The sequence below is a fragment of the Arvicanthis niloticus genome, chromosome 20 (assembly GCF_011762505.2).
Source record: "Arvicanthis niloticus isolate mArvNil1 chromosome 20, mArvNil1.pat.X, whole genome shotgun sequence".
In the NCBI taxonomy this organism is placed as follows: Eukaryota; Metazoa; Chordata; class Mammalia; order Rodentia; family Muridae; genus Arvicanthis; species Arvicanthis niloticus.
In genome coordinates this window covers 24,843,055-24,867,643 of record NC_047677.1, presented here as the reverse complement: position 1 = coordinate 24,867,643, position 24,589 = coordinate 24,843,055, and the positions used below count along the sequence as shown (strand labels likewise).

At 42.5% G+C, this 24,589-nt stretch overlaps 1 protein-coding gene across 3 annotated transcripts in view; it reads right to left on the bottom strand.

Moving 5' to 3' along the window:
- The window catches only part of P4ha1 (prolyl 4-hydroxylase subunit alpha 1), a 78,635-nt gene that overhangs the window by 38,834 nt on the left and 15,212 nt on the right, over window positions 1-24,589 (bottom strand). Inside the window, exon 1 of one of the 3 annotated variants that reach the window (XM_034524250.2) lies at window positions 9,563-9,874. The exons of 1 other annotated variant lie outside the window; for it this stretch is intronic. The gene's annotated coding sequence lies outside the window, so the exon portion shown is untranslated. Of the gene's footprint in view, window positions 1-9,562; window positions 9,875-24,589 lie in introns of those variants that run through there. One more of the 3 variants, XM_034524251.2, reaches the window with a different exon arrangement.

Here is a 24,589-nt window from a genome sequence, read left to right as displayed (position 1 = left end):
TCCCTCCAAATGATCAGCAAGATAAGCTAAATATTGCTATATAGCTATAGCTCTCAAACTCTGCCATATCAGAACCATCTAAAAGTCTGGAATAAACAGATAATTTGCGCACATTTCTAGGTGTTGCTGATGTTGCTGGTCTGATGACAATACTTTAAGAGCCACTGGATACAGACCACAAAACCACAACTCTCTCTTTAAAATGTGCTTTACTCTTCCCTTTTTTTTTTTTTTTGGAAAAATAGACTTATCAACTGAATTGTTCCTCTAATCTGTTGACTAGTAGGTCTCATTTAGCCACACTCACTGAACAACCTACGTGGCATGTTAACAGGGAGACACAGCTTTATTAATCATTTTTTTTAACATAATGATTTTCTTAATTATAATGCCCAGCTTGCATTTATTTCTTCCCTCTTCAAAGTCTACAAAGCAAATACGATAGAGTAGTTAAGAGTCAAGCTTCCTAAGAGATAATACAGCATCAAAAAAAAAAAAAAAAAGTGAGACATAAATGCCTTCTGCTCTATAGTCTCTAAGCATGGAATAGAATTTAAAGTGAATGTAATCACTAAAAATTAATAAATTAATCATTTATTTATTTGGGTTTTTGGAGCAGAGTCCAAGCTGGCCTTGAATGCCCAGAGATGCTGAATATAATCTCTTAAAAGAAAAAAACAAAAACAAAAACTAAGTCTCAGGATTCCTGAGAGACTTGCAGAGCTGGGAGAAGAGATGAGGGAAGGAAAGAAGAGAAACAGAAAAGGAAGACCAGGAAGATTCACAGATGCCAAGATAAACTTGGTGCTGTAGCAATATGAATAATTTGTTGAAAATAATTTATGAGCCTGATGCGGCAGTGCAGACCTGTAATCCCAGCACTTATGAGGCTAAAGCAGGAAAACTGTAAACCTGAGACCATTATGGTTCACTATAACATGAGTTCAGGCCAGCCTAAGCTACACAGCAAAACTGTACATCAAAAAGGAAAAAGAAAAAGATTTGATTATTCTTTACAGTAGATCGATGAATTATACAGCCCTGTAGCATACATGTATGTAATAGGTTAGTGTGGATATTCTATTTTTTAAACTGTGGGAAAAAAACACAGAATAGAAACAACCTTCCTGAAAGAGGAATTCTCAGGTAGGCCTGTATAAACACACCGCTATCTATTCAACAAACTTCTGTCCTGATTCTAGCAGTGCAGCCCCACACACTCCACAGGGCAACCACACCTAGGAACAGATTTTGAACTAGTCCTTCTACTACACGATAAACCTTTACTGTATTAGCAGCAGTCACTGAATTCTAAGTACAAGTTATTTAATGGATATCTGCGGGGTATCTGGCAGAAATTGTATTACCCTTTCAGCCTCATATTTTTCTTCTAAAAAGGTTGCAACATTTTAAGAAAACTCCTCCTACACAGAGACATCATCCAAATCTTAACAGAGATGAAAGAATGCTTGATATTTTAATCTAAACTTTGCCTGACACTAAAAATTTTCCACAGGGTTCCTTTTAAGTCTCTCCGTGCCTCCCGTTCTTGCTTCAAACCTCTTAGAGGGCTCTAGCAGATCTCATCCTAACTGCTGCTTTGTGTTCACCTTTCATCTTGTGATCGTTTTCACAATCAACACAAACTCTGCTTCTTAGTAAAGGCCACTACAGTGTTCTGCATAACTGGACTTGGCATGCTTTTCAATTAAAATAGGACACGTTTTCCAAAACAACTGAGCAATTACTAAAGGAACTAGTTTCCTAATCTTCCCATAATCCGTCATGAAATCGTCGTCTGTCTTCACTTTATTCCATAAAGTTTCATCATGTTTCTCATGGACAATTTTTTAATACTATGATCAAAATTTTAATAAAAAAATAAGAATAGCTATTAAATGGTATTGCTCTTTATTTTTTGATTGCACAGTTTATATTTTAGAGACAGAGTCTTTCTATGTAGCCCTGCTTGTCCTGGAACTCACTATGTAGACCAGGCTGGCCTCAAACCCAGAGATCCACCTGTGTGTGCCACATCTGGCTGAGATGCTTCTTTAAACTATGTAATAAACATCTTAATTGTCTCAAGCACTTTAGAGACATGTAGACATCTCCTACCATGTGTGGTGTCACACACCTACTATTTAAGTATTCAAGACACTAAAACAGCAAGGTTATGAGTTCTAAGCCAGCCCAAGATATATATGTATGTGTGTATGTATGTACATACACACATACACACACACACACACATCTTGTCTCAAAATATACATTTCCTAATGTAGGAAAAAAATTCTTATTTCCCAGGACAAAGAACCTAAAAATGTCACATTGATATTAGAAGCATTTTAAATTAATATGATTAATTAATATCTACTTTATTTGGTAGCCCCTTTAATAAGAAGGGGGACAAGCAAGGTGTTAAAACATGAGGCTAAAAGTGACCATCACCAAATAATTTAAAAAACAGTACTTTAGGGGCTGGAGACATAATTCAGCAGTAAAGAGCACTAGCTACTCCTCCAGAGAACGGGGGTGGGGGTGGGGGTTGACTCTCAGACCCATATGACCACTTGCCGCCATCTGTAACTCCAATTCCAGGGGGATCCAACACCCTCTCCTGGCCTTTTCAGATACCACACATATGGTACACATATATACAATCAGGCAAAATCATACACACATGATATATGAGGGACATGGGGAAAAACCAAGGGCTGCAAGAAGTGGAGAAGCAGCCACCTCACCTCAAAGCTCACTAGAAATCAGACGAAAACTCTATTCATTAAGAGGGAACAGAGAATGTAAAGAAGGAAAAGAAGCAAACATCGAAGTGTACATGCAATGCTTGATGTTGCTTAAGTATTCTGCTGTATATAAACAGTAACAGTTTTCTAAAATTTCTCTTACAGATAAAACAAAGATGCCAAGTATGGTGTCAAACACCTGAAACCCCAGTCCCAGGAGGCAGAGGCAAGAGGATCATCCAAGAATCGGGGGTCAACCTGGTCTACAGAGTGAGTTCTGGGCCAAAGCTACAGTTATCTCAAAACAACAAATGAACAAACAAAAATATTAGCAAATAAGAAAAGAGGGCCAGGTATGATAACTCATGCCTATAATCTGTACACTCAGAAGACTCAATAAGAAGACTGAGGTTTGAGGTTCACCTGACTACAGAGTGCAGTTGCCAGCTTGGGCTACACAATTAAGACCATGTGCCATGGCCAGCACTCAAGAGCCTATGGCCTGAAGATGCTGCCTGAGTTTGAGGTCAGCCTAGGCTATAGATCATGAGATTCTGTTTCAAAACAAAACAAAACAGAAACTAATAACAAGACCAACTCTATAGTTCTTTTCCACTACATTTCAATACAGGTCTACAGCATATGGGCTACATTTGAAGAGAGAGGAATTCTGTTTGTAAAATAGAATTATCTGAGGCTTAAAGAGATTAATTAATATAAAGCTCTGGGCAGTTGGTGTCACAGTTGCTGACTGTTATTACTGTATTTGGGGCCAAGTTTGCTTTTTAGGAGTGCAAATAATTCAGAGAACAAGTCATGATCAGAAAGCTTGAGAAACTATTCAGATAAAATCAGGTATTCAGGTGAAGAATCTATAATAATTTTACCAATAAAACAAAAAGATTAGCATCAACAAATTAGTGATTAAAACTTTACTAGTTTCCATTTATTGAAAGTTATTCCCTCTTCAGAGACCTTATAAAAGCACCTTCTTCCAACGACCTGTTTATAGTCCATTTCCGTAATTATGGTGGACATACATTAAAATTGTATTGCTGAGCAGTGGTGGCACACACCTTTAATCTCAGTACTGGGGAGGCAGAGCCAGGCAGATCTCTTGAGTTTGAGGTCAACCAAAATCCAAAAATTGTCCTCTAGGGCTTGGCAAAACACACACAAAATAAAATTTAAAACTTTAAAAACTTCAAAGTTGCCATCTTTATGTGACCTTCCACATGCAAGCTATGTATGGCACACCCATACATTATGACACAGATGTACCCCCCACCACACACAGAGTAAATGTAGTGATATTTTTCTCAAGTTTTCAACGTTACTGTAGTGTCATGAGGAATTAAGATGTTGTAAGTACCAGTGTAGTGATGCTGGATATTCAGACACACAAAGAGAAGCCATAAAATACTTCCCTGTAAGAAAAAAGCTGTAATATTCAATAAGATATTTTGAGAGATAATAAACACAGCTTCTATTATATGATATACAATTTTTCTACTTTATATTTAGTTATTGGTATTAATCTTTTATTGTGCCTAAATTACAAACTAAGCTTTACGTCAGTATGTATGTTTATCAAAAAACACAGTCCATCACTTGCACCTCCTGTGGACAACAGGGAACAACTACATATTGTTCTTCTAGCTGATGCATCATACAGTACTTAATACTTTTCCCCTCCTTTAAAAGATCAGTGTATTTTTATTCTATGTGTATAAGTGTGTTGTTGGTGTGTAATATGCATGGAGTGTCCTCGGAGGTTAGGCAAGGGCCCTGGATCCACAGATGGTTTTGAGAGTTTATATGGTGCTGTGAGCCAAACCTGGGTCCTCTGACAGAACAGCCAGTGTACCCAACGGTTAAGCATCTCTTCAGCCCTAGGCTCAATGCTTTTTTAAAGCGACATATTTATCAACTGGTTTAGGTTCTTTGTGATATTCTAAAAGAAAAATATTGACTACATGTTGAAATATCTAGAGAGGGTTAATACACTCTGCATACCTAAGAGACAAATTGCCGTTATATACTTTATATTGCTCAAATATCATTCCCAATATAAAAGATTATGCATTCCCTTATCTCTGGCCATAACCAATTCCACTAGAAGACGGGCAAGTTAGCAGAGAGCAGAAACACTTTCTATCCTCTCAATAAACAGGTTACAGCTTCAAAGTCTTCAACATACCCTTCACCAAACTTCCACCTCTCCCAGGCCATCCTAAGTGCCTCTGGGTGTTCTGTTTCATTTGAAGTATGCTCTCACCACATAGCCCAGATTAGCTAAACTTGAGCTCCCCTGGAGTGCTGAGATCAGCTGTCTTAAATTTCCTTTTTCCTTACACTGGCCTAACTTTTCTCTTTCTAGCTTTCAGTTTCCTCTTTTCCAATGCCAGTTCTCAAGAGGAGAAAAAGACACACAAACTTAAGACCACATGTCCTAGGGCTGGAGAGATGGTCCAGCAGTTCAGAGCATCTTTTGTTACTCTTACAGAAGACCAGAGTTCGACTCCCAGCACTCACATGGTGGCTAACAACCCTCAGCAATCCCATTATCAAGGCTTCCAACCTCCCTTCTCTGTCCTCTGCAGAGGACAGATGCAGGCAAAACACCCACACACACACACAATAAAAACAATAAATCTTTTAAGATTACATATAGTAAAAGAAAATGAACTCAGTTGCAGGAAAGATGTGAATGATTCCAAATATGTAATTTCATTCAGAACTCACTCATACTTAACATGGAGTGGATGAACTGCATCACATTAGCAGATAATGCAACTTTCATGTCCTACTTGTAAGACGTCCGGATTCATACACTAAACTCTTTCCTTACCTATTACCTAGCCTTGTGTATCTTATTATAATGATAGAAAAATAACCAGTCCAAGGTTGGGCGTGGTGGCATATGTCTTTAATCCCGGCATTTGGGAGGTAGACACAGGCAGGTCTTTCTAAGTTTGAGGGAAGTTCCAGGTCATCCAGAGCTACTCTCCCCTTGCGTTTTAAATACTTTAATTACTTTACATTTTAAATACTGTCTCAGTCTCATTGTTTTTCCCTCTTCATTAACTCCAATATTTGTTTTAAATTCTCTTTCCTGGTGTTCTATGTTGTCATAGAATTTCTCTCAGCTGTGATTTTCTTCATTTAGTACATTTGAATTTTTTTCATTCTTATAATTTCTATCATTCATTCTTTTGGCACCTTTGACAAAATCCACTAAAGTTTGAGTCTTTTGAAATTGAGCTAAAATATTGAGCAGAATTTTGTCTGCTTTGTTTTTCAGTGACTAGGCAGAGTTAGATGGGCTGACATTTCAGTTCTTTTCAGTGAGAAGTCCATCCCCCCAATAACTAATTAAGTATAGATATGAAGAGAAAGCCAGTTAAACTTAACTGCAACCATCCCAGGAAATGGAACAACCTATAAGAATATTCACAACAAACAGCTCATATATACAACAGCAGACGTATCATACTGGTTTAATATTACTGAGAAAACTATAAACCACCAAAACATCAACACATGTATAAAAACAGGAAGCAGAAGAAATCTGAGGCAGGATTCACTCTGCTGATAGTTATGTAAGAAGCATGAATCTTTGTACTGTATTTTTAGCCAACTATATTTACCCAGCCAAATATACTACCAGTCATCCTGAGCATCCAAAGGAAAAGGGATTCACTGAATCTGCTTCGAAATTCTGTGGTACCTTAAGTGAGAATCTTTTTTAATTTCTTAGGTTTTTACTCAGGCATAATCTCTCTTTGGCTAAAGGAAAACTAATGACTGAACAGCTTCAAATTATATAAAAAAATTATATGAAAACATTTCACTGAATATAAACACTGATTTCACATATATATTTTATTTGGCTTCTCATGTATTCATATATTTATACATACATTCTGCAAACTGATTTAATTGTAAGATGTAAGATTAACCACAAGACAGGCAATGAACATTAAAGTCAAGGACCACTCCATTCCTTTTGCTTCTCTTCATGCCTTTTCACGGTCAGCGTGTTACAATGTTGGGGGGAGAGGAGGAACAAGATATAACATGATATACTGTAACTGACTCACAGTACAGTAGTTCAACAAATCCGAAGAACCTATTTTGTCAGAAACACCTTCAGCAATAGCTTACTAGGGCCACCCTCATACTTGAATGAAATTGACATATATGCTCACCTCAGCTTTCTGAACTAGCCAAGAATGTCTGCCTCAAGAAGCCTACATATCCTTAAATTTGTTAGGGATTCTTAGAACAGAGCTCATGAGTGGGGGCATAAATGGTATATAAATTATATAGAAATACATGTATTTGTATTTTCTGATTTAGGCCCTCACTTTGCTGTAGACTTTCAAGGGATTTCATAGCCTCAAAAATAGACTGAAAAACAGTCTGGAGCTCACAAATTAATCTAAAAACAATAATTACACCTAGGTTAGTCATTTATTAAAATCAAAGCATTCCTCCCACAGAAATTAAGGTCCACAAACTTTATAGCTATCTCCATTCTTACTACATGCCTGGCATGAAAGCAAAGGCTTGAAATTAACTGCTCTGTGAAAAACACTGCTTGTCAGTCCATAACTCACTGCACAACAGAAAATTAGTGTCTCCTCACCAAAGGTACAGCTCACCTGCAACAATGGTGATACACAGGAGAGCCAAAGCTTTACTTTCTTCCTCCTCCTCTTCTTCTTCTTACTTTTTTGTCTGTTTGTTTGAGATAGGGTTTCTCTGTGTAGCTCCGACAGCCTTGAACTCACTCTATAGACCAAGCTGGCCTCGAACTCACAGAGATCCGATTGCCTCTGCCTCCCAAGTCCCAGGATTAAAGAAAAACACCACCACCAGCAGCTATAAAGGTTTTAATTTTTTTTTCAATTTTTTTTTACAATTACAAGTTGTATCTGTTTTTCACCTATTTTACTAGCTCACTTACAAAGCAACAAAATGCCCAATCCTTTTATCAAAGTCTCAGCTTTATTTCAAAATAGAATTCATTTCAGTATAACAATGAAAGCAGCTTTATCCACCTAAAAGAGAAACAGCAGTCCTTTTCTTAGTCTGTAAATCCAAAAGGCATCTGCCCTCAGGAAAACATTCCAAAAAATCAAACTGTCCTGACCTTTTAAAGTAAGGAAAATAAATCTATGCTTCCTACAAAAGGAAAAGGTAAAAATTCCAATTCATATTTAAGGTTCTGAAATGACACTCAGGGTCTAAAGTTAAAGACAATCAGTGGCTGAGGAGGAAAAAGAAAGAAATCATGACTATTCCTATTTCAAATCAAGATAACGATATTCGGAGCTTGTTCACTTTCAGGTTCTACTTCCTGCTTAAAATCTCTTTTCTCCCTAGAAATAATCAAAATAACCCTTTTGTGTATTTTTAAGTTTAATTTTCAATGTGTCCTGCTAAGGAGGAGTAATTTTTTGATGTGATTATTTTAGGAAAAGACTAGTTCCATTCATAAGCTACATCTAAACCTGAGAAGGGAAATGCGTTTTTTTTTTTCCCTCAACCTTAAAAAAAAGTTGATGAAAGAACAGTGTTGCCACGTCTCCCCCCTCCCCCACTCACGTAGTGGCTATTCCATCCCTCCAGAGTGCATTCCAAAGGAAAGTCCAAGAGCATAGCTCTCGAGTTAAAGTCAAAACTGGCAGGTTCCTTTTAATTTAAAAAAAAAAAAATCATTTCCTAAAAGAAGATCCAGAAGCTTCTCCATCCCTTTCTGTGGAGTCTCTTAACCAAAAATCAGGATGTAAAAACCCAAGAGTCCGAATTTTGGATGGTCAGCTTAAGGCGTTAGCGTTGAAAACCTGCCTTTGTACCAAATTCTCACTCTTTAGGAGAAGCTACCTAATCGGACCATCCTTCCCCACACTGAGCGTCCATCTGGGGCCAATCACAAAACTCAGCTTAAAATTCTCAAACAATCACAGAAGGTTTGGCTAAAATGGACTGACTTTTCGACCCTGCAAGGGGAGGGGAGTCTGAGGAACGAAAAGGGAAAGGGGGTCTGGGTGAGCTGAACCAGAGGAGGTAGGGAAGATTGGAAACCGGGAGGAGAGAAGGAGCAGCTGGGGGAGCGGGATACAGAGGCTGAAGCGTGTGTCCTTAAGTGATTCACAGGGATGAAGAGGAAGGAAGAAGCCAGCTTCCCCAACTGTGTGAATGACAGCAACTTCTCAGCTAAACTCGCCGCCCCGGGCTACGTCTACTTGCTGAGACAGCACCGCGAAGCGCAACAGACAAGTTCAGTCCTAACTTCTGAGTAGGTCCCACTTCCCAGCTTCACTTTCCAAAAGTAAAGAGAAAAAAAGAGAGAGAGAGAGAGAGATCGAAATGGAGCGCCTCAGCCCCCGGCTGCAAGCGCTGCCAGTTTTCTCCACTGCCACATGCTAACCATCTGCGGCTGGGGCGGCCCAGACCCCCGCCCGTCCGCCCTCGCCTTCCCTCCGCTTAGAGGGGAGGACGAGGTACCGCTGCACAAGTCATCAGGGAGGCTGGCTGCCCGGGATGGAACATTCAAGAAGGTCCTAGTGCTGGGGCGGGGCACAAGCCGCTGCTGCAGCTTCCAGCCAGAGGCAGGACAGGGTGGGGGACGGCGAGGGAAGCTGGGCGAGCGGCGGGGCGGCCTGGCTTCGGGGGTGCGGGGCCGGGTCTCCTCGGGGAGACCGGGGGCGACAGTGGAAAGGGCTGAGCTCCCCCTCCAGAGCGAGGGGACCCCGGTTGCCCGCGGGGACCCGGCATCCGTTCCCACGATCGGAGGAGCGCCTCACCTGGATTAGCGGGCCGTGAGGAGGGCGACAGCTCGGCTCGGGTCAGTCGTGTCGCCTGCAGTCGCCACTAGCTAGCTCCCTGCCGCCCTCAGCCTGCCGACGATGCGACTGGGCAGCAGAGGGAGCCAGTCATCCCTTTTATAGTCCCCTGCCGCGCCGGCGCGCCGGGGAGGGGGCGGCCTCAGCCCTCGCTACGTGCGCTCAGTCACACCAGCGCTCGCGCCACTGCGCAGGCGCGCCACAGGCCTCCCACCCACCCAGGAGTCGCCCAAGCCCGGGGTGTTCCAAGCCGAAGCTGGCCCACGCGAGGACGCAGTGCGCCTGCGCGGAGCTCCTGCCACGCCACCGTTACCGTGGTTACCATGGTTCTTCCTTTTTTTTTTTTTTTCTTTCTTCCCCCCCCTTCCCCACCCCCGCGCGGTTCCTGTACGATTTTGCGCCTTCGTTTCAGGGTCAGCGGCAGATCTCAGAGCCTTCGAAGCCAACAGGAAGGACAGTTCTGCAAAACTAGGAGAGGCTTATAAGAGTATAGGAAATAAAGTGAAGTTGTGGAGTAGGAAATAAGACGGTGCATCGGGGTGGTTGTCGGGGCTAGCTTGGCCTTCAGGGGGTTTTGCTTTAATAAGCGTCTTTTGAACACAAGGATTTCGCTTAGTCTCCCACCCGCATACTTTATTGGTGAATAATAGATGGCATTTGAGTGTCATCTGAGTTTAAATCTTAACCCACTCTTGTATAAAGTTAGATTTTAACTTCCCTGTGTCTTGGCCGCTACATCTGCAAAGAAGGAATACAGTATTATCTGTCCCCTAGGATTGCTATGAGAAATGAGATAATGAATGAAAAAACACTTTCTTAGCATATGCCTAGGATTCAGAAAGAACTTGGAAACTTATAATGGGGGTGAGGGAGGGGGTGTGCCAGGATGTTGGGTTTTGAGCATTTACCTAGCATGGAAAAAGGCCTTAGATTTTATTACCTAGACTCAAACAAACCAGCACAGAAACAAGCACCAGGACAGTGAAGTTTGGAGAGGTGGCACAAGGGCTAAGATTTCAGTTCCCAGCACCATGGTAGGTGGTGGCTCACAACATCCTGTGACCCCAGCTCCAGCAGATCCAACAGCTCTGGGCTTCCAAGAACACCAGTATTTAACCACACAAGACACAAATGTATAGTTAAAATGAATAAAATTACATCTTTAAAAAGTACTATTGAGCACACTTACATAAGGCACTAACTGTGTTTGAGCTTAGTCGTGGTTCTAAAGAAGAAAGCCTTAGATACTGGAAATAAGGACAATGCTGGAGATAATTTACTCCTCAGTGAAAGAAAGACTTCTCTAACTTTTGTTATTCATTTAAAACTGTAAAGTGTTCCCTGTTTGCTAAAGTATGGAACTGATTGGCACTTATCTGGGACAGATAGACAAAGAGCTTCAGGCATCCGAAAGTAATGGTTTCTAAATGTGTGGTTCTGTGAGTCTAGTCAGGGGCAGTAAAGCCAAACATGTTTTTGTAGGAAGATTTTGATTCTTTTGCTATAATGACAACGCAGTTGGATTTTCCAGAGACTATGGCTCCTTTGTCATGGTTTAAGTGCGGGGCATATCCCAACCAGGCCATCAGTAAGAGAATTTACAGAAAAACAACAAGGACAAAAACCACACACACATCTCGCTAATACTCTTAAGATGTTTTATTAAAAATATTGTGCAGCTAACTTGTAATATGATTGTTTTAAAATGCACTAATAAAGCTATTTTACATGTTTTTAAACTCCCACCACAGTAAATGCTGCCAAATATGATCTGTATAAAAACTTCTTTAATCCTTAATATGTTTTATGAGTCACGGGCCAAAGGATGTCTCCAGACCCTGAAGGCAGTCAGTGAAGCTTCAGTGTCGGGAATCCGAATTGTCAGTGCCCCCATCCAAGATCCTAGGAGGGGTCTTAGCAATATGTCTACGTGGCCATATGCTTTTATAAACTTTGTAAAAGTAAGACGGTTTTACAGTTCTTATTCACCCGCAGGAACTCTCCCTTGGCCGCACTTCCTCTTGACTGAAGGTGTTGGAGTCGCTGGCAGGCATTTAAAAATCTTTTGCTAAAATTGAACTGGGGTTACATTTGGTTTGAATTTAGTAAGATTTATTTTCGTAGCTCTTCTATCTGTGGTTAGGCTGTTGCCAGCTGTCCCAAGCTTCCAAGAATACTCTTCCCACCCATTGGGCAGGTTCTCTCAAGATTATAAGAGAAAGGTGTGAGAGCAGACCTCCTAGTTAAGTGAATGTGTGTTCATTCTAGAGTCAAAAAAAAAAAAAAAAAAAAGTGTGACATGGAATGTGTAGCTCCATAGAAGAGTGCTTGGTAGCCTGTGTACCACCACTGCCTGTCTGTTTAGTTGGGTTGGGTTGGGTTTGGTTGGGTTGGTTTGGTTTGGTTTGGTTTGGTTTGGTTTGGTTTTAGAAGCAGAGTTTCACACTATATATTGGCTAAGATAGTGTGAAGGTTCTATGTAGCTGGCCTCGAAATTGTGATAATCCCCCTGCCTTAAGTTGAAACTGTCAAATTCCTTTTCATTTTCTTTTTTCATATCAACTCCTAAAAGGGGTCCTGCAGCTTCTCTATTTCTTTCTGTGGGAGGATCTGCCCTGGAACTAACAGTGCAAAAAATCCAAGAGTCATCATTCTGTACAGTTGGCTTAAGATGTTAGGGCTGGGATTATGAAAATTGTCATCAATCCAGGCTTGATGTATGCTATTTTAAAGCTTTAATAAAAGGAAGTTCTCTTCTGTTAGAGTTTAAAGGACTTTCGAGCAAACAAGAGTCCCATCCGTTTGAAGAAATCTGACATGCCCCAATTTTTTAAGTCATTAGAGTACACAAACCGTTGGAGATGTCTCCAGATTTGATGGCAATCCTCCAAATGTTTATGATGTCATAAGGAAGTTACAAATGGGCTAGCGAGAAGTCTCAGCAGTTAAGAGCACCGTCTGCTCTTCAAAGGACTCTGGTTTGACTCCCAGCTCCCACACAGAGGCTCACAACCTTCTGTAACTCTAGTCCCAGGGGATCCAACACCTTCTTTTGGTCTCTAGAGACACCAGGCATGAATACCAAGCAGACATTTATACTTTCTAAACTATCTGTATGAAAACTTGTCAAATTATTATCATATTAAGAGACAAAGAATATCAAGGATAAAATCTGTAGAGAAAGAAAATCAATGTAAATTTGTGCCAGGAGATTAATTTAAAAATCATATTTTGCCAGGTGTAGTGGGCTCACAATTTTGAGATGCATAAATTCAAGATCAGCTGGCTCCAACTGGCAAAGGCTTCATACTGTATCATAACATGACAGATGGCATCTCGTGGTGGGATACAGGGAGAGGGGGTAAAATATGGGGAGAAGGGAGGGAGGAGGGGGAAGCAGGATGAAAGGGGAGAATTCTCTTAACATTGTTACATTGGGTTCTAAAACTCTAGTTCATGACTTTGGAGGGACAAAATGTATCCCAAATACAGCACTGATGGATGTTTTGAAAAATATCTGTCTTTTATTCACCCTGAAAAGATACTTCCTAGTAAGTCAATGGCTAACTCAGCCTGCTTATCCCTGCTCTGCTAGAAGGAAAATGAGCGTCACAGGGAAGACGGTAAAATGGCATGAGCCCATCTGAATGCTCAGACACTAGACAATGCTGGACCAGCCTTACTGTAAACCTGCAAGAACTCTGTTCCTCTTGCATTTAAAGAAGCTACCCAAAGTAGTTCATCAGTCAACTAGTTTGTGAAGAGAATGTGTCTCCTGAATAGTTAACTACTATTCTTAGAAAAAGACCTTTCGGCAACGATGGCTTCAGTAAACAGAAGAGATTTCAAAGTAAACAGGCCAATTGCAACTCAAGTTAGTCAAGCCTCGGAAAGAAGAATCCACCAGTGTAACAAGCTTCCTAGTTTTTAAAGTCAGTCAAATAAAAAGTCTCACTCTCAGCTCATGGTCGGGCATCTTGCTTCTAAGGCTATCTACCCACTCCTACTTTTGAAAGTTGGTCAATCCCTGAACTTTATCTTTCTCAAAATACGTGGTGGCCCGGGGCCACTAACGTGCTATGGCAGTGGGCAGGCATTTTTCCATTAAGTATTTGCCTTCTGATACAAGCTAGTCTATGCTAAATGCCAGCAATGTAATTCATCTGTGACAGGTGTTAAAGTCCTTCTAAGAAACCAACAGCACACGAGAAGGAAAATACGTACATTTTTTAAAATATTATTTTGTATGGCACGTTAGCACACGCCTTTAATCCTAGTACTTGGGAGGTAGAGGTGGAGAGAAGCTCTGAGTTTGAGGCCAACCTGGTCTATATAGCAAACTCCAGGCCAACCAGGGCTTACATAATGATATCCTAACAAAAGAACAACAACAAAAAAAAACCACCTTATTTTTCCTTTTTCAATTTAAATTATGTGCTTGTGTGTGTGTGAGTGAGCGAGAGACAGATAGACACACACACACACACACACACACACACACACACAAACACAAACACACACACATGCACAGAGTAAATATGGGCCACAAGGAAACTGGCTCAAGAAGTGACATTTAAACCTAGGCCTGAGTAGATGAATGAGAACAATATTAAAGGGAGAATTAGTGTATTGAGAATCATGTGACAAGAAAACCTTGGAACACTTGAGAGTTTGGAGAACTTCCGTATAGCAATAGTAAAGAAGGAAGGAAGTCCTAGGAGAGATTAGAGAGGCATAAAAGGATTATAAACATTGCTTCTTGGTGCTGGAACAAGTATAATGAGAAGACACTGAAGTCTTTTCAGCAGCAAGTAGTATATTATTGACTTTTGACACAGGAAAACAAAACAGGAGAGTCTGTGATGGCGTGTCACTGAGCCCAAAGGGATTGGTATGAAATAATGAAGAAGTGGGTGGGGGTAAAAGAGGATCTGTTGGGTCCATGCCAAGGTGTCCACCTGAGAAATCACACCAGGAGACAGACCTGTTATAAGGGAAGTTTATGTGGGGGAAGAGGAGGAGTGAGGAGAACCTGGAGATGGGGTAGGGGCAGGCAGACTTGGGCAGAGCCACAAGGGCAGAGAAGAGGGGAACAGAGAAGGACAGAAAGAGGCTGACTGAGAACACATAGGAACAGAGAGAGAGAAAGAGTAAGAGTGAAAAAGAGTGAGAAAGAGAGAGAGGGAGGGAAGGAGGGAGGAAAAGAGAGAGACAGAGAGAGACAGAGAGAGACAGAGAGAGATAGAGAGAGACAGAGACAGAGAGAGACAGAGAGAGACAGAGAGAGGCAAACAATCCTTTTTATAAACCAGGCAACCTGCACCTAGCAGTGGCACAGGTAGAGACTGTAGCTGGTGATGACATAAGCTATTGCTAGGTCCCTATGAAGAGCCTTGTGGAATTCTCTGTAAGCCAACAGAGATAGATCCTGGGAGCAAGAGTAATGGAGCCTTTCTGCCTTCCCATAAAGGTCAAGAGATGGGGGATGTTAGAGTTTACCTGCAATGGGCGGAGAGCAGTAACATCCTGGTACTGATGCTGATAGAAATGACCATTCTGGAATACTGAGCTCACCACATCAGAAGGAGCAGATGCCACTGTGGTGGCAATAGCAACCCTAAAAAGCAGTCACTTCCTAATACCTAGAACCTGTGTGTCCAAGTATGTGTAAAAGAACTTTGCAACTATGATTAAATTGAGGACTTTTGAGCTGGGAATCTTGGCCTAGATTACCCCTGGAGCTAATCTGAATATGGGGCTTCTCAAAAACAGAGGCCCTTTCTAATCAGAGTCAGAGACAGAGCAGGGAGGAAGGAAGCAAGGTCAGATGAATGCTCTATTCCTGACTCTGTTTGGGAGTATTTGTTTTACAATTTTTGAGACAGATTTTCTAACTCTAGCCCATGCTGGTACACAACTCATGGCAAGCAATCCTCCTGCCTCAGCTTCCCAAGTGCCAGAATTATAGGCAAGATCAATATATCTGACTCTGAATGTAGGAGGGAGTCACAAGCTCAGTAGCATGGCAGCTCCTAGAAGCTGGAAAGACAAGGAAATGCATTCTCCTCAAGTCTTGTTTTTTAATTTTTTTTTTTTTTTTCAAATGAGACTTGGGCTAGAGATCTGGCAAGCAGATCCTCAAGAGAGTCAGTTTGTGTCAAGATACAAGTTTGTGGTACTCTGACACACCACCAGTAAGAAGCTGACATTGTTACTTTTGTGACCATGACTAAAACAAAGGTTGCAGATATTTCTGAAAGTTGTAAGTGAATTTCCTGTTATTCTCTCCTGGACAAGAATGCCATAACTAGAATTAACGTTATATTCTGGATAAGTGTATGGGAGTTTGTTGGGAACTAGTGAGGAAAGGGACCCACAGAAGAAAATCTTTCAATAAGTGGGACAGGAGGGTTGAGACCTTTGATCTTAATGTTCAAATGTATATGACTTCATGTATCCTCAAGCTGATACACCAGGACAGGTTATGTAAGAATTAGGAACTGGCAGAATAGCCGTATCAACAACCAACATAAGGAAGTTAGCAAAGAGCCAAATTGTTGAGACACTAAAGGGCTGGCCTCTAATCAACCATACTCAGTTGGAAATGACAAAGGCTTTCCCAGGGATGGCAGGTAATGCGACAGTTTGTCAATATGAAGATTTCCACTCCACAATAGAAACTGATCTAAATGCTAAAATTCTGACTGATTTTGATGCTAAGGTCCTGTTCTCCAATTGGTTCTTGATCTGTCAGTAAAGAAGCCATGGGCTAATTACTGGGTGGAAGGAAGAGGGGGACTTCTGGGTCCCAGGAGGCAAGCAGAGAGATCAAGGGAGGAGTGGAAAGTTTTGCCATGCTTCTGATGGAGAAGGGTTGAAGAACCATGTAAGATCTCAACACGAAGTGGCTACGCAAGCCGCTCCTACAGGCTGGTGGTCACAGGCATTTAACAGGGGCTAGATGGGACTAGCCACTAAAGTTTAGGTAATGTAAGAGGTACGAAGCTAAGAGTAATGATAAGGGCACCTTTTTTTCCAGATGGGAGATATTAGCACCAGCAATTGTGCCAAGGAACAACTCTGTGTGTGTGTGTGTGTGTGTGTGTGTGTGTGTGTGTGTGTGTGTGTGTGTGTATGTATGTATCTTTTATCCATGGATTCAAGGGAAGTTGGGTGGGGGCTGGTAGTACAGCCCCTTCCCAGAGCATAGATCTAGTAGCTAAAAGTTACACACAACAGGGCCGGGGTGCAATAACTAGCAAAACATTAGTTTTTGAGCATATAAGATGGTTAAGGCCACAAGATAACTACATCCCCTGAATTCCACTAAGAATTAGAACACATGACTTAGACTTCAGAAGAGGAACCGCAAGCCAGCAGAAATTTTAATGAATGCTTAATGAAGGCAAGCATTTGTTTGAACTTCTTGACTAGCTGGTACTAGAGAACCATACCACTATATCTAGCTCCTAGGACTCTATGGTCAGCCATTAGATGAAGTCTTAGTCAGGGCTACTACTGCTGTGATGAAACATTGTGACCAAAAAAACTTGGGGAAGAAAGAGTGTCTTTGGTTTATACTTCCACATCACTGTTCATCATCAAAGGAAGTCAGAACAAGAACTCAAACAGGTCAGCGTCCTGGAGGCAGGAGCTGATGCAGGCCTTGGAGAGGTGCTGCTTACTGGCTTATTCCAACATGGTTTGCTCAGCCTGCTTTCTTATAGAACCCAGGACCACCAACCCAGTGAGAGCATCACCCACAATGGGCTAGGCCCTTCCCCATCAATCACTAATTTTAAAAATGCTCTACAGCCAGATCTTATGAAGGTATTTTCTCAACTGAGGTTCCCTCCTTTCAGATAACTCACTGGTATCAAATTGAGATAAAACTAGCCAGCACTGATGGTATCATATTGATTCGTTTTGGAGATACTGCTTTGCCCTATAGAATAGGCTAGCCTTGAACTTTCAGCAATCATACTACTTCAAGCTCCAGAGTGCTGGGAAACAGGTATGCACCACCCCTCCCCCCCAGCTGCGAATGCAACAGACTCTGAAAGGAGGGGCACCTATTTCCCCAAAAGGGAAATAGTGTTGTCAGGAGCATATTGCCTTCTACAAAATAGTCATTAATACGATGAAATCTATTTTAATTATTTATGGATTCAACAAGTATTTGAGCACATGCACTGTACTAGGACTTGTATCAGTGTTATAAACATGGCAGTGGTTATGTCATAGGCATATATGGAGTGTGGTATATAACTAGTGTGCTAGCCCTACAGGTCTCATTCCTCCTCTTACATCCAGTTCTGCGGCAATGTAGCATCCTTGGAATGTAAGAAGCCCTGCGTATTAAGTATCCAAGCTTTGTAATTAGCTGGGGGAGAGCCAACAGCATGCTGTGGAGTGTTGAAAATGCTTGCCCTCTAACATGTTGGTGAAACCCAGTTACATTTGAGAAGAATGATTCTGTTCAGAAAACAGACTCTCACTCAGCTGTCTGAAAGATTTGTAGAGCTTGGCAGCTCTGTGCATTCTTCCACCCAAATGAACGCATCAAGAGTTCAAACTCACCCGGCAAGAATGCCAGAAATCTCAGCTTTCTCTCCAGTGAAGTGAAACGGAGTTTCAAAGAGGAAGGAGGCTCTAGGACTGAGAATCAGTGGGCTGGATGCCTGGTTGGCCACTGAGCATGTAGAGGAATCCCTTCATGAACTCCGATGGTTGCAGTAGTGTGCCTTATGCCAATAAGATCACACAATTCACATTTTGACCTTGGAATATGTTAGTTGCTCTTTTCGGTCCTGGTTTCCAGCTGAGTATCACTTTAATCTGGTATCTGTTAAGCATTACTTCCTGTTTGGAGAGAGAGTGCTAGGACAGAAACCATTGCAATCTGCCTCCAAGTGGGAATATGGGGGTGGGGTAAGATGAACAAGGCCTTGATTCATATTCCAGGCTGCCTTCGAGCCCTCTATCTCCTTCCACTGACTCAAGAGAGATGGGATTACAGGTGTTTACCAACAAATTTGGTCCTGCACTTGGTTTTAGAAGAGAAGTATAGGAGCCTCCCAGTTTTGCATTGTCATTGGCTTTACAGGTGGACAGGGCTCTATACCAACGGCCAAAGTTGTCTGGGCCTCAAGTAAAGCATTTCCTACTCCCATCTGCTAAAAGCTATTCCTTGTTCAACATAACATAAAGCAATATCTAAGGCTTAAAGAGTAAGCTTCCAACTTTCCAGTGCGTGGTAGTGTTTTTTGTTTCTGTTTGAAACAGAGTCTCATGTAACTTAGACTGCCTTGGAATTTGCTTTAAATGACCTTGAACTTCTGATCTTCAAGCTACTTCCTTCACAGTGCTGGGATTCGAGGTATGGGCCACCATGTCTAATTTATACACTTCTAGGGATAGACCCCAAAGCCCCCTCTCCTGCATGCTGAGTAAACATTCTACCAACTAAGCTACACCCGTGGCCAGCTATGCCTTTCTTCCTGGTGTCCCTTCCTGGAATTTATCAAAGGTTGATTAAATAAGCTGGATCTTCCATACTTGATAAAACTCAGCAGACAGATAAAACTCACCCACTTTTATCTGTCTGCACACACACCACACACGTACACAAATGCCGTAGCTTTTTATGGCAGAGACAATTATTCATCAGTGGATCTCCAGCTCTAGAACAATGCTTGGCACGTGATAGATTTCAATAAGTATCTGTCTGCTCAATGAATGAATAGTCACATCTTTAAATACATGATTGTCTTTATTCAACCACTGTAAGGCTAGGCTGGAATTCAATGACTGAGGCTCAGTTTATGCCCTTAACAACTCAGAACCCCGGGGGGGGGGGGGTGGCACACATCTTCAATCTCAGCATTCAGGAGGCAGAGGCAGGTGGATATCTTGAGTTCCAGGCCAGCCTGGTTTACAGAGTGAGTTCCAGGATGGCCAGGGCTACACAGAGAAACCCTGTCTTGAAAACAAACAAGCAAAAACAAAAGCAAAAACAAGCAAAGGAAAAAACTCAGAACCTGGAATCCTGTGGGGTGTGTGGTGACATAGCCCAGTCTCAGTGATGTGCTGAGACAGAGTGGAGACTGCAAACGATTCCACAGTGCCCTCTCAGCCATGCCACAGTAGCATGGCTAAATGTCTCCAGTCACAATTCCATCTAAGAGTTCATCATCAAAAGCAGTTATGGCAGAAACTCAAACAGGGCAACAACTTAGAGGCCATGGAGGAGTGCTGCTTACTGTCTTGCTCCTCAGGATTTTCTCAGCCTGCTTTATTACAGCACCGTGGACCACCAGCCCAAGGGTGGCACAAGACACAGTGGGCTAAACAGTCACATACCACTAATTAAGAAAGTGCCCTACAGGCTTGCCTACAGTCTAATCTTATGGAGGCATTTTCTCTATTGAGGACCCTCCCCTCAGATGAATGTAGCCTGTATCAAGTTGACATAAAACTAGCTAACACAGGCACACAAGTTCACACAAGAGCCATGCCACAACACCATGTGTACTGGGTGGTTTTGTGTGTCAACTTGACACAAGCTAAAGTCATCTGAGAGGAGGACATCTCAGTTAAGAAAATGTCTCCCTAAGAGCAGCCAAGCCTGTAGGGCACATTCACAGTTTGAGTATGCTTGGCCCAGAGAGTGGCACTATTTGGAGGTGTGAACTAATGGAGTAGGCATGGCCTTGTTGGAGTGGGCGTGGCCTTGTTGGAGGAAGTGTGTCACTGTGGGCGTGATCTTTAAGACCCTCAAACTAGCTGCCTGGAAGTCAGTCTTCTCCTAGCAGCCTTCAGATGAAGATGTAGAGCTCTCAGCTCCTCCTGCACCATGCCTGCCTGGATGCTGCCATGTTCCTGCCTTGATGATAATGGACTGAACCTCTGAACCTGTAAGCCAGCCCCGATGAAATGTCCTTATAAGAGTTGCCTTGGTCATGGTCTCTGTTCACAGCAGTAAAACCCTAACTAAGACAAGCATTTCTTAATTAGTAATTAATGGCCCAGTCAATTGTGGGTGGTACCATCTATAAGAAAGCAGGCTGAACCAGGCAGTGGTGGCGCATGCCTTTAATCCCAGCACTTGGGAGGCAGAGGCAGGTGGATTTCTGAGTTTGAGGCCAGCCTGGTCTACAGAGTGAGTTTCAGGGCAGCCAGGGCTACACAGAGAAACCCTGTCTCAAAAAACCAAAAAAAAAAAAAAAAAAAAAAAAAAAAAAAAAAAAAAAAAAGCAAGCTGAGCAAGCCAATAAGCAGCATTCCTCCATGGCCTCTATGTCAGCTCCTGTCTCAGGTTCCAGCCTTGCTTGAATTCCAGTCCTGACTTCCTCCAATGATGGACAGTGATCCAGAAGTGTAAGCTAAACAAACCTTTTCCTCCCCAACTTGTTTTTTGATCATGGTGTTTCATCACAGCAAAGACTAACTAAGACACCATGCGTCAGATGCATTGGCACACATGATCACATGCAAGTCCTGAAGCAGTGCCATGCCTCATTCATATGGGCATGCATGTTCACAAGCGAGCCTTGTCATAGTACTGGGACACCAGGGCATCCCACGGTGGTATGGGCATGCTGCATATTTGCATTAGAGCATGCTAGGCACAATGGCATGGCAGCAGGAACATGTGTAGTCAGTCATATGTGAGCTGTGCCACAGCACTGTGTCATAGTGACATAGGGCACATGTGTTCACACATGTGCTATCCTTTGGTGCTGTGCTATGTCAGTGTGGGCATGCATGTTCACATGCAAATTGCTGTAGTGCCATGCTGTAGCAGTGTGAGCATATAGGTTTACACTCAGCCTGTTACGTAGCAGCATCCAGAGGCAGTGTGGGGCACATGTGGTCACATGCAAGAAGTCCCACAGCATCATGCCATGGTGGCATTGTCACACAGAACCGCACACAAAGTCTACCATGGCAACATTTCTCAGTGACAAGATACCTGTGCTCACATACAAGTCCTCCTACAATGTCACATATGTGTGTTCGTGTGCAAGCCATGCCACTGGTGGTGTTGACACGCATGTTCACAAGTGAGCTCTTCTGTAATACAGTGCTATGGCACCATGTCTTGGTGGCATTTACATGTGTGATCAAATGCGAGTTGAGCTGTGGTACCATGTCGTAGCAGTGTGGGCATGCATGTTTACATACATGACATTCCAGGGAATCTTGTAAAAGCAGTGCACGCACACATGTGTTCCCACTGCCATGGCATGGAGTCATGCTATGCTTTGTGTGTAAATATGGTTGTCCAAGAATCTGTGGTAAGATGCCACAGAACATCTTGGGTGTGATCACATGTGCCCATGTCACTGTGGCATGGTGCCTCAGCATGTCAGAGCATCATGGCCAGCATATGAAAATATGTGTGCTTTCTACTGCAGCATAGCTCACATGGATATGCGTGAGCTCATGTGTGAGCATTCATAGCTCACATATGAATATGCTTGTCTTCACTTCCACAGCTTGATACCACGAAGTGACATGTAAACATGTGTGCTCATACCACCACCACATGGTACCATGGCATGGCTAATAGGTCCTTTTGTGTGACATTATGGAATAATGTCATGGATCACATATGAACATGCAAGCCCATGCCTTCATGGCAGGGCTCATATGTGAACATTCATTCCATATGCTAACATAGCAGTTGCTAGGTCACATACTGAGTATGATCATGCCATCCCACACTACCATGGCATGGCACATTAGCAGGCCTTGCATGTGAATATGAATACTGCTGTGGCATAATGTTACGGCATGGTTCATGGGTGAATACATGTTCCCACACTGCTGCAGTACTCCGTCATGACACAGCCCATGTATAAGGATGTGTGCCTATTTTTCTGTGGCATGGTGACCTGAAGTGGCCCATATGTGACCATGGATGCTCATACCACTTTAGCATGGTACCACAACATATAACATACATGAATACGCATGTCGCCACCACCATGCATAGCACCATGGCATACGTCATGTGTGAATACACTTGTCCCCTGCCATCACAGCATGTTGCCATAGCATGGCTTGTATAAGAACATGGCACATGGTCATGACATGTTTCACATATGAAACAGTATGCCCATAGTCCTTTAAAGCATAGAACCTTGGAATGACTTTGTGGCATGGGTTAGTGTTTGAACATGCATGCCTAAGCCACCATAGCATGGTGCACCCTTCATGTTTGAGCAGACTTGTTCCAGCTGCTGTGGTTTGGTGTCACATCATGGTTCATGTATAATTACATGTATCCTTACAGTCACAGCATGGTGCCTCATAATAGTTCATGTGTGATCTTATGTGCCAATGACACCATGCCAATGACACTGTGGTGTAGTGGCATACACATGTATTCACATGTATGCCCACACTAGTGCAGCACAGCACCACAACACAGCTCATGTGTTAACATACACATGCTCACAATACTATATGGCACTATAGCAGAACTCACATGTGAACTCATGACATGGTGTCACAGTATGACTCACATTTGAACATGTATGCCCCATGCTGCTGTCACATGGTGCCTTGGCACATCTAGTATATGAACATACATGTCATTGCTACTTCAGTGTGCACCACAACATGCTTCACATGTAAACACACATTCCTGCATTTGTGGCATGACATCATGACACAGTTACTTATGAATATGTTTGCCCACACTGCCATGACATAGTACCATGGCATGACTATTATGTGAACATGCATGAATGGCCATGCTTGTGTAGCATGGTACTGTTGCATGGCTCAGTCATAAACATATGTGACCATGTCCCTGAAGCATGGTACCTAGGTGCAACTTACCTCTGTGCTCATGACACTTTAGCATGGCACTGCAGCATAGCTCATGTGTGAACACATGTGTCCCTTCTGCCGAGTAAAATGCCACAGCACACTTAGCATGTAAATACATGGCCATACCAGCATGGCATGGCTAATATGTGAACTTGCATGCTCACAGCTCCATGGCCTGGCACCCTTACGTGGTACTGTGTCATAGCTCATATGTGAATATGCATTACCAAACTGCCTTGGCATCATGTGTTTGCATGGCCAATATTTGCATACACCTGTACATAATGCCTTAGCACAGCAACACCCAGCATGGCTCATGTGTGAACACTTGTCCCTGCCTCCATAGCTCAGCACCATGGCATTGTTCCCATGTGCAATACACTGTGTCATGGCATCAATGCACGTCTTTATGTGAACATGTTTGTTAATGTCACTGCAACCTGGTGTCCTGGCACAATTCATTTGTGGTCATGTGTGCTCATGAAGCCTTGGCACAACTCTCATGTGAACATGCTTGTCCAAGCCACTGTGGCACAGTGCTATGGAATGGGTCAGGCGTGATCACACATACCTTCACGATCCCTTGGTATTGTGCAATGACATGGCTAGAGTGTAAAAATGTGTGCCCATGATATTGCAACAAGGCAACATAGCACGACTCAGGTGTGGATATGTTTGTCCCCAATGCCACGGCATGGTATAATGGAATAGTTTATATGTGAATATGTATATGGACATCACTGTGACATGACACTACTGCATGGTTTGTCTGTAATTAAGCATGCTAATGCTGCAGCAACATGCATGTGATCACATGTGTCATTGCAATTGGGGCATGATTCCTCAGCATGGCTCATGTGTGATCATGTATGCCAATGCTGCCATGATACACCAACATAGCATGGCACCGTAGAGCTCACTTTTGAACACGCATAACCATGCTTTTGTAGCAGAGTGTCATGGTAGAGACTGTATGTGAACACACATTCTAATGCTACTGAGGCACAGCACCATTGTATGGTTCATGAGTAAACACATGTGCCCATCCTGCAACAGCATGGTATGAGCACAGCTCATATGTGATCATGTGTGCCCATGCCTCTGTAGCATGGCTGTGTTACAGGTCACATGTGAACATAGATGACC